Raw genomic sequence first — 18848 nt, 5'->3', positions numbered from 1 at the left:
AGTTAGAAACGACCCTCTTTCAGGATGCCCATAAACGTCTACCCACAACGCTCATGTCAGGAAAATCAACGAAATTGTGCGTGCCAATCGAAGACTGACTGCCCGAGAGATTACAGAACATTTTAATTGAATCATGTCATGAAATCTTGACACAGCATCTTGGAAAGCATCGTGCTGCCGCAAAGTTCGTCCCACGGCTCATGAGCCAAGGCAATAAAGACCTTCGCCTCGCAATCTGTGAAGAGTTTTGGGTCGCACAAATGTTCCTTAAGAGCATTATAACAGGTAATGAGAGTGGGTCCGGTTATGATGTTGAGACCAAGGTTCAGCCTTCACAGTGGGTTGGGAAAGGTTCTTAAAGACCAAAGAAATCTCGTCAAGTCAGGTCAAATGTCAAAGCCATGTTGATTTTTTTAACGTTGAAGGATTAGTTCATCATGAATTCGTGCCACAGGGACAAACTAAATCGATGGTACTATAGGGGCGTGTGTTGACGTATGCGAGAAAATTTGAGAAGGAAGCGGCCTGAAATGTGGTGGGAAAATTCATGGCTCTTGCGTCACGATAACGCACGCACATTTATCCCTGTTGGTGTGTTACTACTGCACAAAAACGAAATCACCGTGCTGCTTCATCCTCCGTGTTCTCCAGGCCCGGGCCGTGCGGACTTTTTATTTCCAAATTGAAAACCCCATGAAAATACGAAGACTAGAAATGATATACGAGATGTATCAATGTCTTGGAGAGTATTTCGAAGTAGACCATGCGTAGAAGAATTTCGTGGACAAAGTTCCGGAATTTTTTGAACTGGTCTCGTATCCACAGATTGTTTGACAGTGGAGTCACCTGAGATTTGTACTCTTGAGTTGTTCTTACGTCTATCATTTTCACGGGAACAGGCATGCGGACTTGTACCTGTCGCCGTACGTAGAGACACTTGTAGCTAAAAAATTTTTGATCCCCATGGACAGACTGTGTCATCCATAGAAGAACATTCTGCCGTCCTTTCACTCGAGGGATGGAATTCATTCACTGAATAAACGTAGGATAAGATTTATTGACGCAAAAGGATACTAAACTGGAAAGTGTACGTCTTTACCTAAGACATTTTAATTACTAGGGTCCTAAATTTTATTTTTCTTTGGTAAATATAGTATCACAGGTGAAGTACCTGTTACATAATAAGAGAAGCTACTTTCCGAGGACATCTAGAAAGAGGCCTCTTATTACACTTTCACACGTTCCACCCGGACTAACAGGTTGGTTTCTCAGAAATTTGTGTACCCACATTTGAAGATTGCTTAAGAAATCATAGTTCTGTTGTCATCGATAAGGTGCCGATATTGTAAAATAAAGCAGCTTGCTGATACCATTTTTAACATAATTGCTTCATAGTCAAAAATATTCTTCTGGGTTAGAGGCCACTTTGTCAACTATAAAATTCCGACGGCCTCAAAACCAGAATTTTATTGACTGTGGCAACGGCCGCGGAAGCCTAAGTTTGCAATAATCGCTTCATGTCTGTCCAAAGACTCAAAGACCGTGGTTCTCTTTCATTACTGCAGTTGTTGAGCGGAAGTGTTTTCGAATACCACGATTAAAATTTATCGTGGATGTCACAAGTGTGAACAATTAACGTACTCCAAAACTTTTGATAATTTCAGTAATAGACAAGTCGGCTTAGAAACAAGAAAGATGGGATAAAAAGCACATTCTCCCAATTAAATTTAATTTTTCCTTGGATTTCCTGAACCACTTCAATCTCTAAACAAAACCACGTTAGATACTAACCCTCGCGTCACATTCGTAATAGAATCTTCGAGCGAGTAAAATTCTTACTGACTACTGCAAACGCTGGATGTCCTTCAGTCCAATAGTACAGTGTTGTGTTGGCATCAATGGAAGTTAAGGACTTGCTGCTTGAGAGTGGAAAACATCATCCCACACCTGCTGGCAACAACCCAATGCCATCGGGAGAGAGAGAACGTTGTTTGTCCAGTCGCTTTACGAGGCGCAAACTATACTGTACTACCACATCGTGAAATATGGTATCCAGAAAAGCCGAAAATACATTCGTGATTCAACAAAAAATTTTATAGGACATAGTTTTTTCCTATTTTGATCATTGTTTGGCCATACAACCATCAATAAGGTAACATCATGAGAAGTTTCAATCGGAATAAAATGTTGACCGCTATCAGCTAGAAGTAATAATAAAACTCAGCACGTAAAATCCCACAAACAGTGATATTTAGCTTTAGTAATGCGTTTGCTTTATTTGAACTGGGTTAAGATGGATCGATCAGGAAGAGCCTGGAAACCTTTGAGCCTCTGGCTCTATTCGTGTATGAGAGTTGTTGACCTCCACGTATTTATACTTAGTCATTGATGGGAAGTGAGAGTTATCAGTGACCTCGAGCCCACGTCCGCTGTTGCTGCGTCCTTTGTCATGATTTCATAATGTTCGTATTTGCTTCCCATCCCTGTACAAACGTAATGCTTAGAGTTAGCGTGTGGCGGTACGCCGTTGCGTGTTCTTTCGTAAGGAGCGTACATTACTGAAGTAAATAAAAGGAAGTCGTTTGAAGAAAAGAGGACTGTAGTGCAGTAGCTAGATTTTACTTTGTTAATGTGCATAATGGAAAATTTAGATTTTATGTAACGAAATAGAACAACCACCACGAATTGATTCGTCGACCGTTGACGGCCTAAAAACGAAGCGTTTTTAAACTTTCTTGCGCCTATTTTAATTTCTCTGCCGTTTTCGTTGAGCATTTCATAGTACTTTAGTCTGAATCATTCTGAATGAACATCATCGTGAATCGTCCCTGGAATATTCTTAGTATTTACGAAAAGTGGCTACCACAGAGTGATTCATTTATGCAAACATTTTTTAAGCGAAGAGCTTGACCACAGTATAAAAGTATCGTTCCACGTTGTGTATGTCATAGAACGTAACTGGGAATAGGTGATGTATTGATAGGAATCCACAACATCGGGCCGGTATAATGATTTTTAAAAATAGAAGCAAATGGCCCTGATGATCGTACGGTATACCGAAACCGATAGCCAGTAGGCAAAATAAAAAATTGGATCCACAGGCTAAAAAATGTATTAATTATAGGGTGTGTTGGTCGCCGTTCTAACCGGCAGTATGTGGAGAATGTGTTTCAGTAAATGGGAAATAAGAAGACGGTTTTGTTATGCAGTCCTGTTGGATTAATTTATAAAACTGATGCTAGAGGAAGACTGCGTGATATATCCTCTGCCTCCGTTATATATCAGGTAGGGACCGCGAGGAAGATAAGAGATATTAGGGTGCGGGCCGAGGTATGTAGGCTGTCGTTTTCCCTCGGCCCCGAAAGATAGGAACAGGGAAGGGAATGACTAATTTTTTAATAACAGTTTGGCACTCTGACTGCTACCGTTCGGATTAAACTATCCATTCATTCTATACTGTTAACTGACACGTATAAGGGGCATTAAAATGAAAACGAGACAGGTGGAAGAAGTAAGCAAGCTGTTTATTATTTCAAAAGTAACCGCACTAACTAGTAATAAATTTTCCCCACGGTGAGACAAGACGCTCAACGCCTTGAAAATCTATTTGCGTTTGCCTACGAAACCATGATTGATTGTACCAAGGTATTGACCTCTTCGAAGCGAATCGATGCCTACGAATGTCTTTCTTCTGAGCTCCAAATATATGGAAAAAGATTACTGTATGGAGGATGTGTACAGGCTTCCCAGCGAAACTTTGGCAGCGTAATCTTAACAGTGATGGCAACATATGGGCGGGCATTATCCTGCGACAGAATGATGCAGTCGTGGACATTCTTGGCCGTTCGATCTTAATGAAGCGCTTCAGTTTTCGCAAAGTGTCCACGTACCGCTGTGCGTTAATTGTGACGTTGTGTTCCAGAAAGTGAATGAGTAGCGGGCCCTTGCAGTCAGAGGAAAAGGTCATTTTGACTCCCGGACCTGGCGTGCGTGTTGGTTCGACTGGGCTGCAGAAGTTTCGCCGGGAAGCCCTTACATATCCTTCATACAGTCTCGACCTTTCCCTGTGCGATTTTTATATTTTTGGAGCCCTGAGAAAGACATACGTGACCGTAGATTTGCTTCAGATGAAGAGGTACACGCCTAGGTATTATCATGGTTGGCAAGGCAATCGAAAACAATTTTCCATAAAGGCGTTGACTGTCGGATGTCGTAATGGGATAAATGTATTGCTTGCACCTTAGGTAATTGTGCAATGCACGGCTCATTAAAAAGGATGGCTTGAAGTAGTTGTAGGGTTGAGCCGTGCTGTATACGTCTATTTTCATGTCCAGCAGGCTAACTCGACACAAATAATTACCTGAAGCTGTGATCCTGCCGCCAAATACTCTGTGCATTGCCTAGAATTGCAAAATAATAAAATTAACAGAAATAGTAACTAAAAGATAAGTGAATAATTAATAAAAAAAGGTTATAATATAACGTCCAAAATCCATGTAGATGACACCGGAGATTTCTGGTGAATAATGTTTAAACGGAAAGTGTTCCCACAATTTCCAATTAAAACAGACAGAAAGATAACTGTATTAAATGTGATGAAGTTGCTTTCCATGTGTAGCAAGAATGGTAACAGATCCCCGAATCAGTGCGCGCAGAAAAACTTTGTTTCGTGATAACGGTGCACGAAATATTAGCCAGCTTAAAATAATTCAGAGGTTACCATGACGATTAACACATCAAAACATCAAAAATGACGAGCAAGAACTCATACTCCGTCTAGTCTCAGTTCTGTAATGCAAGTCGGAAAGTAGTTCTGCACTCGAGCTCATTCACGCCTCGCGAAAGTTAGTCCTTTCAGAAGTTAGTTTCCTAACGGTCGTTCGTCGCCCAGAATCAAACACTCAAAATGATCGAGTCTCACACGTTTACTTCAGCAGGTCTGTCTTCTTCCAGATCTAACGTAAAAGTATCCTGAATCGCTCTCTTGGGCGCACCACTCAGAGTCCTCAATGAATTCCAGTAGTGTTTGCTGCCAGTGTGTACTTCTCTATTGGCTGAAGGCCATCCCCACAAAAAATACATCGTTCTTATGTTCTACAAACTTGATTTGTCTCAATTTAACCACTTTTGCACGAAACTAGTGTGTCGTAATGATATTTAAATAAAATGTTATAACCATTCCGTCTCCGACCACATACAATAAATATAAATAATAATTTGATCAAACATAACTAAACCAATGTGAACTCATGTTAAATGACAACCAGATGTTGTTGACTATTGTTTAAACAATTACTTCTGTCTGCAAGTTTGAACTGTTTTTGACACTCTTTTCAATGTTGGTGTCAGCTAACACATGAGTAACATTTTCCTTACATTACTACACAAATATAACAAAGTATTCTCGCTGCACTCAGGTCTTGTCATTTGCATACTAAAAAGTATATAAATATATAATAAATCAATAAATAAAATAGATACCGATGTTTGGCTTTCATGGATGATTGCTGTAGTTCAGTGCTATCATCCGAGACATTGTTTGTTGAAATCGCATAAAGTGTTTAAAAGTTAATTCCCTAAGGTTCATTGTGAAAGTATTCAGTCATCTTTTGTATGATATTCACAATATTGTTATTTGATTGGATGTGCCTCATTTTTCTGAGCTCGCAGATGCATTCGGATTTGATTTATTATGGACCTGTGATTTATTACTGAACTGAGAGTTTTAAGTTAACTTATTTCAAACTGTCTTAATCTCCATTTCTGGGCATCTATTGCACACAGGGCATGCTGGCAACTGCCATCCAGATTCCCTGCTGTGGAATTTACCCACTTCCCGATACTCGTTGACCGCCTTTGTACCTGGGCAACCTCGCATCAGCAGCTCGGTCTGCCGTACACTCAGAGCTCATGGGAATTCACCTCACCTCGTAATGATTGTAGGCGGCCGAATAACTCGCCTACATACGCATAACATTACAAAATTAAGTTGCGGCGAGTACTTCTGCAAAAATAAACGGTTTATTTATTTCTTTCCATCTGTCTCGTTTTCATTTGACTGCCCCCTGTAGTTTCGGCTGTTCAGCCTTTCTCAAGTCTGGTCCATTAGACGCACATAGTTTGAGCGCAGTCGGCTGGGTTTGAGTTACAGGCATGAAACCAGTTTTTACGTAAACATTACTTACTAAAAAATGCGATGTTGTACAGTGCACATTTGTAGATGTAGGAGGCTACTCATCCGTAATCAGCAGTAGGGCACATTACTGTCCAGCAAATGTGTTCAAAAGACTGCTCTCAGGGTGATTAACTCAACTGACAGGATGGAAGACTGTGTTACCACCCAGTTTATTTAGGTAGTAAGTTGTTTCATTGTATCATGTTGGTTAGCCTTCACTCACAGAGTTCATCTCTGGTATAATGTCTGTTGTAGACTCAATTTTCGTCTAAAATTAGTATGATTTCAGTAGCCCACTTACGATACGCTTTCATCACGAACGTTTGTGAACACGTCTACATGGCAGTTTCAGTAAGTTGTGAAGTAATTTTACGCTTCATTCACTTTTTACTAATAGTTAATGAACATGACACGTTTCGGCAGTCCTTTACAGACATATATACACTGAAGCGCCAAAGAAACTGGTATAGGCATGCGTGTTCATATGCAGATATATGTAAGCAGACAGAATACGGCGCTGCAGTCGGCAACGCCTATATAAGACAAGTGTCTGGCAGTTGTTAGATCGGTTACTAGTGCTACAATGGCAGGTTATCAAGATTTTAGTGGTGTTACAGTCTGCTCACGAGCGATGGGACACAGCATCTCCAAGATAGCATTGAAGTGCGGATTTTTCCGTGCAGCCATTTCACGAGTGTACCGTGAATATCAGGAATCCAGTAAAACATCAAATCTCCGACATCGCTGTGGCAGGAATAAGAGCCTGCAAGAACGGGAACGACGACGACTGAACAGAATAGTTCAGAGTGAGAGAAGTGCAACCCTTCCGCAAACTGATGCAGATTACAGTGCTGTGCCATCAAAAAATGTAGCGTGCGAACCATTCAACGAAACATCATCGATATGGACCTTCGGAGCCGAAGGCCCACTCATGTACTCTTCATGACTGCATAACACAAAGCTTTACACCTTGCCTGGCCCATCAACACTGACATTGGACTGTTGCTGAATGGAAACACGTTGCCTGGTCGGACAAGTCTCATTTCAAATAGTATCAAGTGGATGGACGTATATGTGTATGGAGACAACCTCATGAATCCATGGACCCTGCATGTCAGCAGGGAAATTTTCAAGCTGGTAGAGGCTCTATAATGCTGTGGGGCATGTGCAGTTGGAGTGATATGGGACCCCTGGTAGATACGCATCCTCTCTGATCACCTGCATCCATTCATGTCCATTGTGCATTCCGGCGGACTTGGGCAATTCCAGCAGGACAAAGCGACACACCACACGTCCACAATTGCTGCACAGTGGCTCCAGGAACACCATTGTGAGTTACACTTCCGCTGGCCACCAGACTCCCCCAGACATGAACATTACTGAGCATATCTGGGATATCTTGCAACGTGCTGTTCAGAAGAGATCTCCACCACTTTGTACTGTTACGGATTTATGGACAGTGCTGCAGGAGCCATGGTGTCATGTCCCTCCATTACTAGAGACATTAGTCGAGTCCATGCCACGTAGTGTCGCGGCACTTCTGCATGCTCACGGAGGCCATACGCGATATTAGGTAGGTGTAAAAGTTTCTGTGGCTCTTCAGTGTATATATATTTGTGTGTACATTGATTTGAATTTTTGTTGAAAATTTAATTGTATGGGATACAGAGCACTGCGATAAGCACCTCACAGCCTAACACTTCCACGTATAGAGAGTCTTAACTAAGGTATACTCGTTTAAACTGCTTATGCAGTAATATACAGTCAAGATGAAAGCTTTTTCTGTCTAGATACATTATGCCTGGCGCATTTTATATGGCATATGATTATTTGGTAAAGAAAATTTTCTAATGCTAGACACAATATTTTCAATAAACATTCAACATAGAAGTTTTTGAAGTACATTACTTCGCACATAATATGGATCTATTCCACATAAGATTAATGTAATGTGCATGTAACTGGAATGTACATGATGAATGTAACATGATGCTGAACGCGTCGTGCTAATCAAATATTAGTAAAAAGTGATTTTAGTAGTAGAAGTTACTCAATAAATTTACAATACTGTCGCAGTCCTCAAAACGTTCCATATGGCGTATAACATAAATTTAAGTTTGTTTCAGAAATGCTTGACCGGAGAGACGAGCAGCGGCTTCCTTTCCCATGACAGCAATAACAGAAACGCGTACAAACAGCTTGTAATGTCCTTTGTATAACTGTTCAGCTGGTGGACAGCGCTTTACGTAACGGCATTAACTTAGCGCTGTAGGTGTTTATCCACAGAGAGGTCATAATAAAGTGACTACTGTAAATGAAGAGAGTTTCAGCATGTTACTCCGTCATATTGTTCCTTTATAGGATAGCGATACACAGGTTTTCAAAATACAGCGGCACGAACTCCGGCGAATTATGTCGTAAAGAATTACTGATGCTGTTACCAGAAACTAATTAAGCTGAATGGCCTAAAGTGGCGAAAGTTTGTTTCATTTGCAGATGAATCGCTTATGACGCTCGAATGTTGCGACTAGATATTGCGCATGGGCAACTGTGTACTCGTTATCTACATCCGTATTCTGCGATCCACTGTGAAGTGCATGGCAGAGGGCATGTCCCACTATACCAGTCATTGGGACGTTTTTTCGTTGCATTCACTTGTGGAGCACGGGAACAATATTTAAAAGCCTCTGTGCGTGCTGTAATTAGTCTAGTGTTGTTCTCACGATTCCTGTGAGAGTTATATGTTGAAGATCGTAGTATATCCTTAGAATCGTCATTTATAGCCGGCTCTCGAAACTTCGTTAGTGGACCTTGTAGGGATAGTTTCTGCCAATTCAGTTCTTTAAACATCTCTGTGGCACTTCACCGCGGGTCAAACTAACCTCTCTCCATAATTGCCTCACTGCTCTGTATACGTTCAATATTTCCCGTTAGTACTACTTGTTAGGGATCACACACTTCAGCAGTAATCAAGGACTAATTACACGAGTGTTTGTAAGTAATCTTCGTTGTAGACTGATTGCATTACCCTAGTATTCTACAAATAAACAGAGGCCTGCTACCTGTTTAACACACGATTGAGCCTATATAATCGTTCCATGTCATGACCGTACTGAGTTTTACAGCAAGGTATTTGTATGAGTTTACCGGTTCCAGTTGACTCACAGTTGATATTCACAGGATACTATGATTTTGTATTCGTTTTGTGAAGTGCACAATTTTGCATTTCAGAGCATATCAAGCAGGTTCCCAACATTTGCACCATATTAAAATCTTATCAAGCTCTGACTAAATATTTATGCAGATTCGTTGAGACTATACTTCATTGTAGGTAACTGCATTAATATAAAACGCGAACGTCAGGAGACCCAACACATTTCCCTGGGGCACACCTGAAGTTACTGCATCTGTCGATGACTCTCCATCCAAGATAACATGCCGCGTCCTCCCTACCAAGAAATCCTCAATCCATCACAAATTTCGCCTGATACCCCATGCGATCTCCTTTTAATAATAAGCGTAGGTGTGATACTGAGTCAAGTGCTTTCCAGAAGTCTTGCAATACTGCTATATCTGACTTGATGTCAAGTGGGAAAAGTGCGAGTTGGGTTTCACATGATCCATGTTTTTGAAATACATGGTGGTTAGCATTGAGGAGGTCGTTATGATAGAGATATCTCATTATGTTTGCTACTTTCTTTGTAAACAGGCGTGACCTTCACTTTCTTGCTGCTACTGGGCACGGTTCTTTGTTCAAGTGATCTAAGATACAGTTAACCGAGGGGCTAACTTATCCGCAAATGGTGTAAAGAATCTGATAGGGAGTTCATCAGGCCCTAGGCTTTGTTCAGTTTTAACTATTTCAGTTGTTCCTTAACACCACTGATGAAGAATATCTGTTTCACTCATTTTTTTCTGAAGTACGAAAATTAAATTTGAGCAGGTCCCCTGGTTATTCCTTTCTAAAGCAGCGCATTTGGAAACGGAGTTAAGCGTTGCTGTTTTCGGTTAGCTACCCTCAATTTCAGATCCTGTCTGTCGTCTACGTGTGTCCGGAACACTAACTTTGGTACCACTAACAGCCTTTACACACGATGAGATCTTTTGGTTCTGTGAAACATTTTTCGAGAATATTCAGCTACGGTAGTCACTGAAGTCCTTATGGATTGTTCCCTTGACAGTCGAACATGTTTCATTCAGCACAAGTCTGTCTATAATCTTATGCTTGGCTTCCTTCAGAAGTTCCTTATAGCGACTGTATACCATATGTGAGCAGTCTGTTATAGACAGGTTCATAGCGAACACGATAGCAGATAGCACGTTGAGACTTTCAACGTGAGATGACGATCGGTGCAAGACGCAAAAGCTCACAGCTTATCAGATTACGCGAGAATTTGGATTTCAGAGGTCGACAGTATCTTGAGTATCGCAGAGAGAAAGTTTCCACACGTGTAAACCGCCTGCTGGGACTTCACGTAAGCCTTCCACCCCCTCCTCCCACTCCCCAACCCAGCGCACCCAGTGTATTACAGGTGCGAAAATCGTTCTATATTTATTTTGCGAACTACTTATGAACTTGATTTCAGGTAATGATTGAGCGTTGCGAATGGAAAACCACGTCTTAGTGAAAGTGATTGATACATCATGTACGTGCCACGATTTCAACTTGTCGGTAAAGTCAAGACGCGGAGTAGGTCGACGTAGAGTATTTGCGGAAATGTGTTTCTTGACGCCCAAGTTCACTTTTTAACTGTGTTGGAGCTGTGTTAACAGATGTCGCTATTTTATAATTGGTAACGACGAGTTACTTGTCGAAACCATTGATTATGAACCAAATTATTTCTGAAACTGATTTTAATTACATTAAATTACGCCACGAGGATTAACAAGAATTTCAAAAGCTGGGGCGGTGTTTCAGATTCAGACAAGACCACGTAAATTCTCAAGTACATGTGCGCAGTGCAAAGCTACAGCAGGCTGCATGGTCAAACATAGGTTTTATTGCACCATACATTAATTTTCAGCTCCTGCTCCATTCACGGAGCGGGCGTGGGCAGATAGTCTGTACGCCTGTGTGAGAGTTACTCTTAGCATATCCTCACAGTATCTTTGGGAATTATGCATGGGAGACCGAAAAATATTCTTAGACTCAGCACTGGTTCTTGGGAATCTCTGAGCAAGTTTTCGCGAGATACTCTTCATTCGTAGTGTGCCAGCTGAGGTTTTTCCAGCTTGAATGTAACTGCCGGTAATCAGACAAACTTGCGACAAATATTTTGCTATTCGTACATCTACAAAGACATTTAAACAATTTATTTTTATTTTGTAATTTTTTAAACTTGCCATTGTATTTGTAAGCTTCATCAGAAAACTCTTGAAAAAGGTTGTGTTGTGGAATTGTTCCTGCCATGATTTCTTTTTGAATTCTTTGCAACAACACGTGGCGATTGTGGAAAATAGGAAGCACGGGACAGCACGCATAGGGAACGTTCCACCTGTTACGCTAGGTTATGCACAGGCGAGCAGTTGAAACGGTAGTCCTGGCTTTCATATCTGATGCATAACAACCATAGTTGGTTCAGTATCGCAGCAGATTAAATTAAAAGCTTTCATCTAGCAGCAAAATACAGTACATGTGATCTTTGCTAGTTGTCGTTTGTCCAAAAAATTTGTACATCTTGAATTATATGTAAATTATTAAGGGTATTCATTCATTTGAGGCATCTTGTCTGCGATTTAACTAAAAACAATTCGTCTAGGTAGCAAATGGCAGATAAATAAGCACCATTTGTGATTTAGACCGTTCTTTTTTTAATTACCTTAAAGAGCGCTGTTCCTATTGTGACTTCAAAAATCATTAACCTCCTCTTTAGCCTTTGACTACGAGTCACGGAGATGACGTGGTTTATATCGTACAGTATCTTCGAAATAGATGCGTCAACATGCTGAATAGATGGTGATGAAACGCACTTCCAGGCAGTTGCTTTAGTAAGGGCCGCGGAGTTGAGCATTAGGTGACAGATCAGTGTGTTAAGCTATACAAACGGCAGAGTTGGTAGACGTATGAACATGGTCACGTGTAGTAGTAAAATTCGCGGAACAGTATACTTGCCGCGCACAGATACCGTAAGACCTCATTCATCGAAAAGGTAATGTAGGGTGGCAGGATAGAGTAACGTCAAGTGCCTCTCCATGGAAGGCTCATTTTCTGTAAACAACAGTGATCAATACGAAACAGACGGCGTTATTCGCCATTGCGACGAAGTTCAGTGTATTTAAAGTGCTCGCGTGTGGAACAGCACAATTTGTGACTGGATTCACGACTCCCTTGCAGACAGAACTCAACACGTCGCTCTAGAAGTATCTATCCGGAGCGACCTTAAGTGGAATTACCACATAAAAGAAACAATAGGGGAAGCAGATGCGACACTGAGGCTCATAGGAAGAATTTTAAGGAAATGGAATTCATCCACCAAAGAAATGGCTTACAAGGCGCTTGTCGACCGAGTCTTCAGGACTCTTGTTCATCGATCAACTGGTATAAGATAAAATCAAACGAAGAGAGGCGTATCTCGTCGAGTGATCGTTTAGTCGGCACGAGAGCGTTAGAGAGATGCGCAACAAACTTCAGTGGCAGACGCTCCAAGAGAGACTTCCTGCATCACGGATAGATTTACTATTGAAATAGCGAGAGTACTTACGGGGAAGAGTTGGACGTCGTATTACTTTCTCCCACATACCTCTCGCGAAATGATAACACCGAGAAAATTCGAGGATTAGAGCTAATACAGAGGCTTACCGACAAACATTCCTCCCACGCGCCATCTGCGAATGTCACAGAGAAGGGGCGATTAGTTAGTGGCACCAGAAATTCCCTCCATCACATGCCGTCTGGTGGCTTGCGGAGTATTGATGTGGAGTAGAAATCGCAGACTCCAGATTGGATCGGCTTGCAGGTAGAAGCAGGCTGCCGTATCCCAGTGCGGTGTGCGTCACCTGGCGCGCTGCCAGACCGTGTGCCCCCCTTTGGGTAACTCGCCTTAGTTATTGGCAAATAAACGTTCAGACGAGTGTGAACAGATTGCAGCAACTGCAGCGGAGCGCCAAGCGCCACAGATCTGGCAGCAATTAAAAGCACTGTAGTGCAGTCATGTGCCAAGTTTCCGGCGTATTACGTGGATGCCTCTTAGAGTAGCACAATTCGCCAGCTGTTTTTAGGGGATTGTAAAAGCAAAACGCGCGCGCCGCGCTTCTGTGTGTGTGTGTGTGTGTGTGTGTGTGTGTGTGTGTGTGTGTGTGTGATGCTTGCACTACATCCATAAATCAAAACTGTTAAACTTTACATCGTTCTTATACATCAGACACGTCAAGGATGTATTGACTCGTGTGTTGTTAAGCCTTAATTTGAGAAACAAATTGTTGAGAATGTACGTTTGGAGCACAGCATTGTATGGAACTGAATCGTGGACTGTATAAGATGTAGGAGAGAACCGAAGCGTTTGAAATGAGATGTTATGTTATAGAAAGGTGTTGAAAGTCAGGTGGAATAATACGGTTCTATGCAGAATAGACAAGAAAATGATGTAGAAAGTACAGAATGGTCAGAATGATCGGTAAGAATGATGTGTTAAGATAACAGAATAACTTCAGCTGTTTTAGAGGGAGCTTAAAGGATAGAAACTATAGAGGACAGAGATTAGAATTAATCCAACAAAGAATTTAGGACTTTGGGAGTAAGAGCGTTGCGAGCTGAAGAGAATGGCACAGGAGAGAAATTCATGGCAGACCCCATCAAACCAGTCAGAACGTCAGAAGACTCAATTGACATTGGACTGTTGATGACTGAAAACATGTTGCCTGGTCGGACGAGTGCCGTTTCAAATTCGATCGAGCGGATGGACGTGTACGGGTATGGAGACAACCTCATGAATCCATGGACGCTGTATGTCAGCAGGGGACTGTTCAAACTGGTGGAGGCTCCGTAATGGTGTGGGGCATGTGCAGTTGGAGTGATATGGGACCCCTGGTACATCCAGATATGACAGGTGACACATACATAAGCATCCTGTCTGATCACCTGCATCCATTCATGTCGACTGTGCATTCCAACGTACTTGGGCAATTCCGGTAGAACAGTGCGACATCCCACACGTCCAGAATTGCTACAGAGTGGCCCCAGCAACACTCTTCTGAATTCTAACACTTCCGCTGGCCATCAAACTCCCTAGACATGAACATTATTGAGCGTATCTGTGATGCCTTGCAACGTGCTGTTCAGAAGAGATCTCCACTTCCTCGTACTTTTACGGATTTATGGACAACCCTGCATGTCATTTCCCTCCAGCACTATTCCAGACATTAGTCGAGTCCATACCACGTCGTGTTCCGGCACTTCTTCGTGTTCACGGGAGTCCTACACGGTATTAGGCGGGTGTACCAGTTCCTTTGGCTCTTCAGTGTATTTTACTTTTACGAAGAATACTTTGAGGTACATGGAAATACTAATCATTTGTGTCAATTTTAGACTCTTGCAGGAACCAGGGAGATTATTAAACTGAGACAGCAGATTATTTCCAACAGATAGTGTCGCTGTAGAAGATTCATCAAAAAAATATATATATATATCTGCTACGGGCATGCAACAATCTTATCTCGTGGTATATTGGTGAGTGGGCAGAACTGAGGTGAAGCAGCTTTTATATACAGGGAGGCAGCAGTATTCGGTTTACCTTTTTTTTGTCATTTTTGAATTTCTTCTGTAAAAGTTCACTGTAACCTATCAGATGTTTCTATTCTTTCGAATCCTTAAAGATCATTGCCTTCTGGCGTGCCACTACAGTGTAATGGCGGTAACGGCCATACAATGTTGAATACAACGGTTCTCGTCCACTTGGGTGGGTGACTGCCTGCGACTTGTATTTGGGGGAATGGATTTCGGATCCTCACCTACTCATCCTGATCACAATTTTATGCTTGTTCCCGTAGAAATTTGCCACGAATGCTGCAATGGTTCTTTCAGTACTCAATGGCTGATCTCTGTCTCCACGTTGCCCACTTAAAAGCTTATGCACCCTCTGTAAGAGACCATATTTCTTGACAGTTACCGAAACTTTGTCTTTTTGGTAACGTATCGACCATCTATATATGGTAATATTTCGTGTCACTTTCCCCATAGCTCGTATTTTAGACATACTGACCATTGTTTTTATCTATTGTCCTCCTACTCCTCCTCCTCCTCCTCCTCCTCCTCCTCCTCCTCATCATCATTATCCCCATCACTCATCAGTTGTGTTGTGTGAGTACACGGTTCTTAGTTTTATTATGGATGTGAAAAGCCATCGTAATCAAATTGTGGAAGGCGCTACGCGTTAGAAATAAAATGTAACTTTCAGAGTTGCCTAAGTTGCACTACTCATGACAGCGAAACCTGGTATATATGCTAATGTATTAATGCGGAACCAATTTATGTTGGAGAGAAAAAAAAAAAAAAAAGGTTCCAATTTTGGCCTCCAGATGCAGATCTGACGCTGTGAATGCAAGAAAGACGTAATGTGTTCCTTTGTAGTGGATTAGGAACGGGACGTGGGCAGAAAACGTCAAACAAGCGAGAAAAGCATAAGGTTTTATTTTATTATTAACCGTTATGGAGTGTCAAATGGTAGCATGGATGTCATACAAGCAGTGCTCAGCGCCAAATTTGCATTTGGTGAACAAAATTGGAACTAATTTCCAGCGTGAATTTGTTCCGCATTAACGCATTAGAACATCTACCAAGTTTCGTTGCAGTGCGATAATTACAGCCCACACTGGACCGCCGTGAGAAGCTGCACTTCAGTTGTAACCACCTGTTACATAAATCCACTAGGTCATCAACTAGTTCTTTCGGAGGAGCGCTTCAACATTTTCAGTGGCGTCGTCCTATACATTTGAGATGCCTGTAAAATTTTCCTAATACATCTGAATTTGCTATCTGCTTTTCTGTGGCTGTGATGTGATTCGTGTAGGAACTTGGCTGGCATCAGTTTTCTTGAGCTCAGTACAAGCTCGTCTGCTCAAGCGCTCAAGGTCAGTATTGTTCTCGTGTTGTAGGATCGATTGATGGTTTCCACTGCAACTCAGACTCAATGCTTTAAATTAAGTTCATTATAAAAAATATCATTGTCATTCTACGGTTCAGATTTATTTTCGTAACACCCTAGTTACATGCGTTTTTTCGACAGTCGTTGACATACATGCGAAGAGTTTTTCTAGACCTCCCACAAAGATATTCCAGAGAGCTCCCTGGAAATTCCACCTGCATTTTGGAATATGATGTTTTGATTGGCTTCTGGATATCAATCTGTGATGACTGGACGATGTTAAATTTTAATTTAACCAGTACTTGTCTAGAAAGTGAGGGGGAGTGCTTCGTTCCTCTTTGCCCCAGATTCAGATCAGACTTAAGTTCCATCTTCGTAAATCGAGAAGTTAATGTTCTTCGCCTACGCGTCGAATACTGCAGTATATCTAAGAAAAGTAGATGCTACTAGCTCCGCTGTTGATGAAGAGATTGAAAGAATGTATGCTGAGATAAAGGAAATTATTTAGATAGTTAAAGGAGATGAACATTTTTGATGGATGACTGAAATTCTGTAGTAGTAGTAGTAGTAGTAGTAGTAGGAGGAGGAGGAGGAGGACTGGGAGAAAGTAATGAAAGGGGATCCCGCCTTGTAGAATTTTACACATAGCAAAATTTAATTGTAGTTAACACTTGATTTAAGATATACGTGGAAAAGAGCTGGGAACCTTGGAAGATTTAGATAATTGTAAGACAAATTGACAGGCAATATTTTACACTGACATATTCAGGGGCAGATGTGGACCCTGACTGTAATTTGTTGGTTATGAACTGCAAATTAAAACTTCAGAAACTGCAAGAAGGTATAAATTTAGGCAGATGTGGTCTGCATAAACTGAAAGAACCAGAGGTTGTTGGGTTATAGAGCGAGCATTAGGCACCGTTTGACTGAAACAGCGGAAAGGAATATGTGAAGAAGAAGAAGAAGAAGAAGAAGAAGAACGGGTAGTTTTGAGAGCTGTAAAAGGAGACAGTCTTACAGAAATCCCTGGATAACACGGGGTATATTAAATGTAACTGACGAAAGTGAGTACATAAAGCAAAGGTGCTAGCGAAATATAAACGTCTGAAAATGAGATTGACAGAAAATGCAAACTTGCTTAGCAGGAATGCCTAGAAGACAAATGCAAGGCTGGCGTAAGATAGAAGCCTCCCATAGGAAAAGTAGAGAGACCTTTGGAAAATAGAGAAGAAGCTGCGTGGATATGAGGAGCGCAGACGACAGGAGGGGAAGTTGAAAGGCGGAAGGAATATATAAAGATTCCTCATAATGGAAACAAACTGGAGGACAATGTTGTAGAAAGAGAATAGGAAGTAAATGACGAGATTAGTGATAAGATAGTGCGAGGAGAATTTGACAGAGCACTTAAAGACCTAAGTGGAAACGATGTCCATGGAGTAGACGACAGTCCCTCAGAAATATTGAGATCGTTAAGAGAGCCAGGTATGACAAAATTATTTCACCTTGTGTGCGAGATAAGCCAGGCGAAATAGTCTCAGACTTAAGGAAAACAGTTATAATTGAGATTCCGAAGAAGTTGTGAATACTGCCGAACTATCAGTTTAAGAAGTCAAGGATGCAAAATATTGACACGAATTCTTCACAGAAGAGTAGAGGAAATGGTAAAAGCCAACCTTTGGGGAAGATTTGCTCGAGTTCCGAAGAAAATTAGGAACACTCGAGCCATTACTGACCCCTACGACTTACCACAGAAATAGGTCGAAGAAAAGCAAACATACGTTTATAGAATTTCTAGATTTAGAGATTGCTTGGAAATTTTGAACGCAGTAGGGATAAAATACACGATGCGAAAGATTATTTACAAGTTATACTGAAACCAGACTGCAATTACGACTAGAAATGCATAACTGGAAAGCAAAGCAGTGATTTGAGAAGGGAACAAGACAGGATGGCAACCTGTTTGGATTTTTTTCAGTCTTTACATCGAGCAAGCTGTGAAGGATATCAAGAAGATATTTTGAAAGAAGGAAGAATAAATATATTTTAAGGTTCTACGACGACATTGTGGTTCTCTGAGACGGCAGAGGACTCGAAAGAGCAGTTGAACGCAATAGTGTCTTGAAAAGGGGTCACAAGATGATCATCAACGAAAGTAAAATAAGGATAATGGAATATAGCAGAGTTTAGTTATAAGTGGAGTCCCTTCATGCCAGCACTAGCATGGTGACCAATATGAAAGTTCTACTGGCACATCTGCAAAAGGTTTAGTGATTCAATCGAGGCGTTATTGGATGTGGGTCTGTGGTGTTCGTACGTCTGGGCGCGATGCCTCACTTATACGATCTTATCTAGGAGATAATAGGCGGAAAAAGATTGAAGAGTAGCGGTTTTGGGGCAGAGGGGAGAAAAAACGCCACAGCAAGCGCAGAGCAAAATTAACCTCTAAGACAACGTGGAAGGGTAGTAGAGCTACTGGCAGATTTATGTTGCCAGTAACGACAGTTCATGCGTGTTAGGAAATGCTGGTTGAGGGTAAGTTACCATTGTAACTGTGCACCTACGTTGTCTCCTAGGACAGCTGCTGCGTATCTGCG

General features: G+C 41.5%; 1 protein-coding gene across 1 annotated transcript in view; it reads left to right on the top strand.

Moving 5' to 3' along the window:
* LOC124605435 (4-hydroxybutyrate coenzyme A transferase) overlaps nucleotides 1-18848 on the top strand; it is a 137343-nt gene that overhangs the window by 46815 nt on the left and 71680 nt on the right. The window lies entirely within an intron of this gene.

Source organism: Schistocerca americana, chromosome 3 (genome assembly GCF_021461395.2).
Source record: "Schistocerca americana isolate TAMUIC-IGC-003095 chromosome 3, iqSchAmer2.1, whole genome shotgun sequence".
NCBI lineage: Eukaryota > Metazoa > Arthropoda > Insecta > Orthoptera > Acrididae > Schistocerca > Schistocerca americana.
Note: the sequence above shows the minus strand (reverse complement) of the source record. Positions and strands in the feature narration are given on the sequence as shown.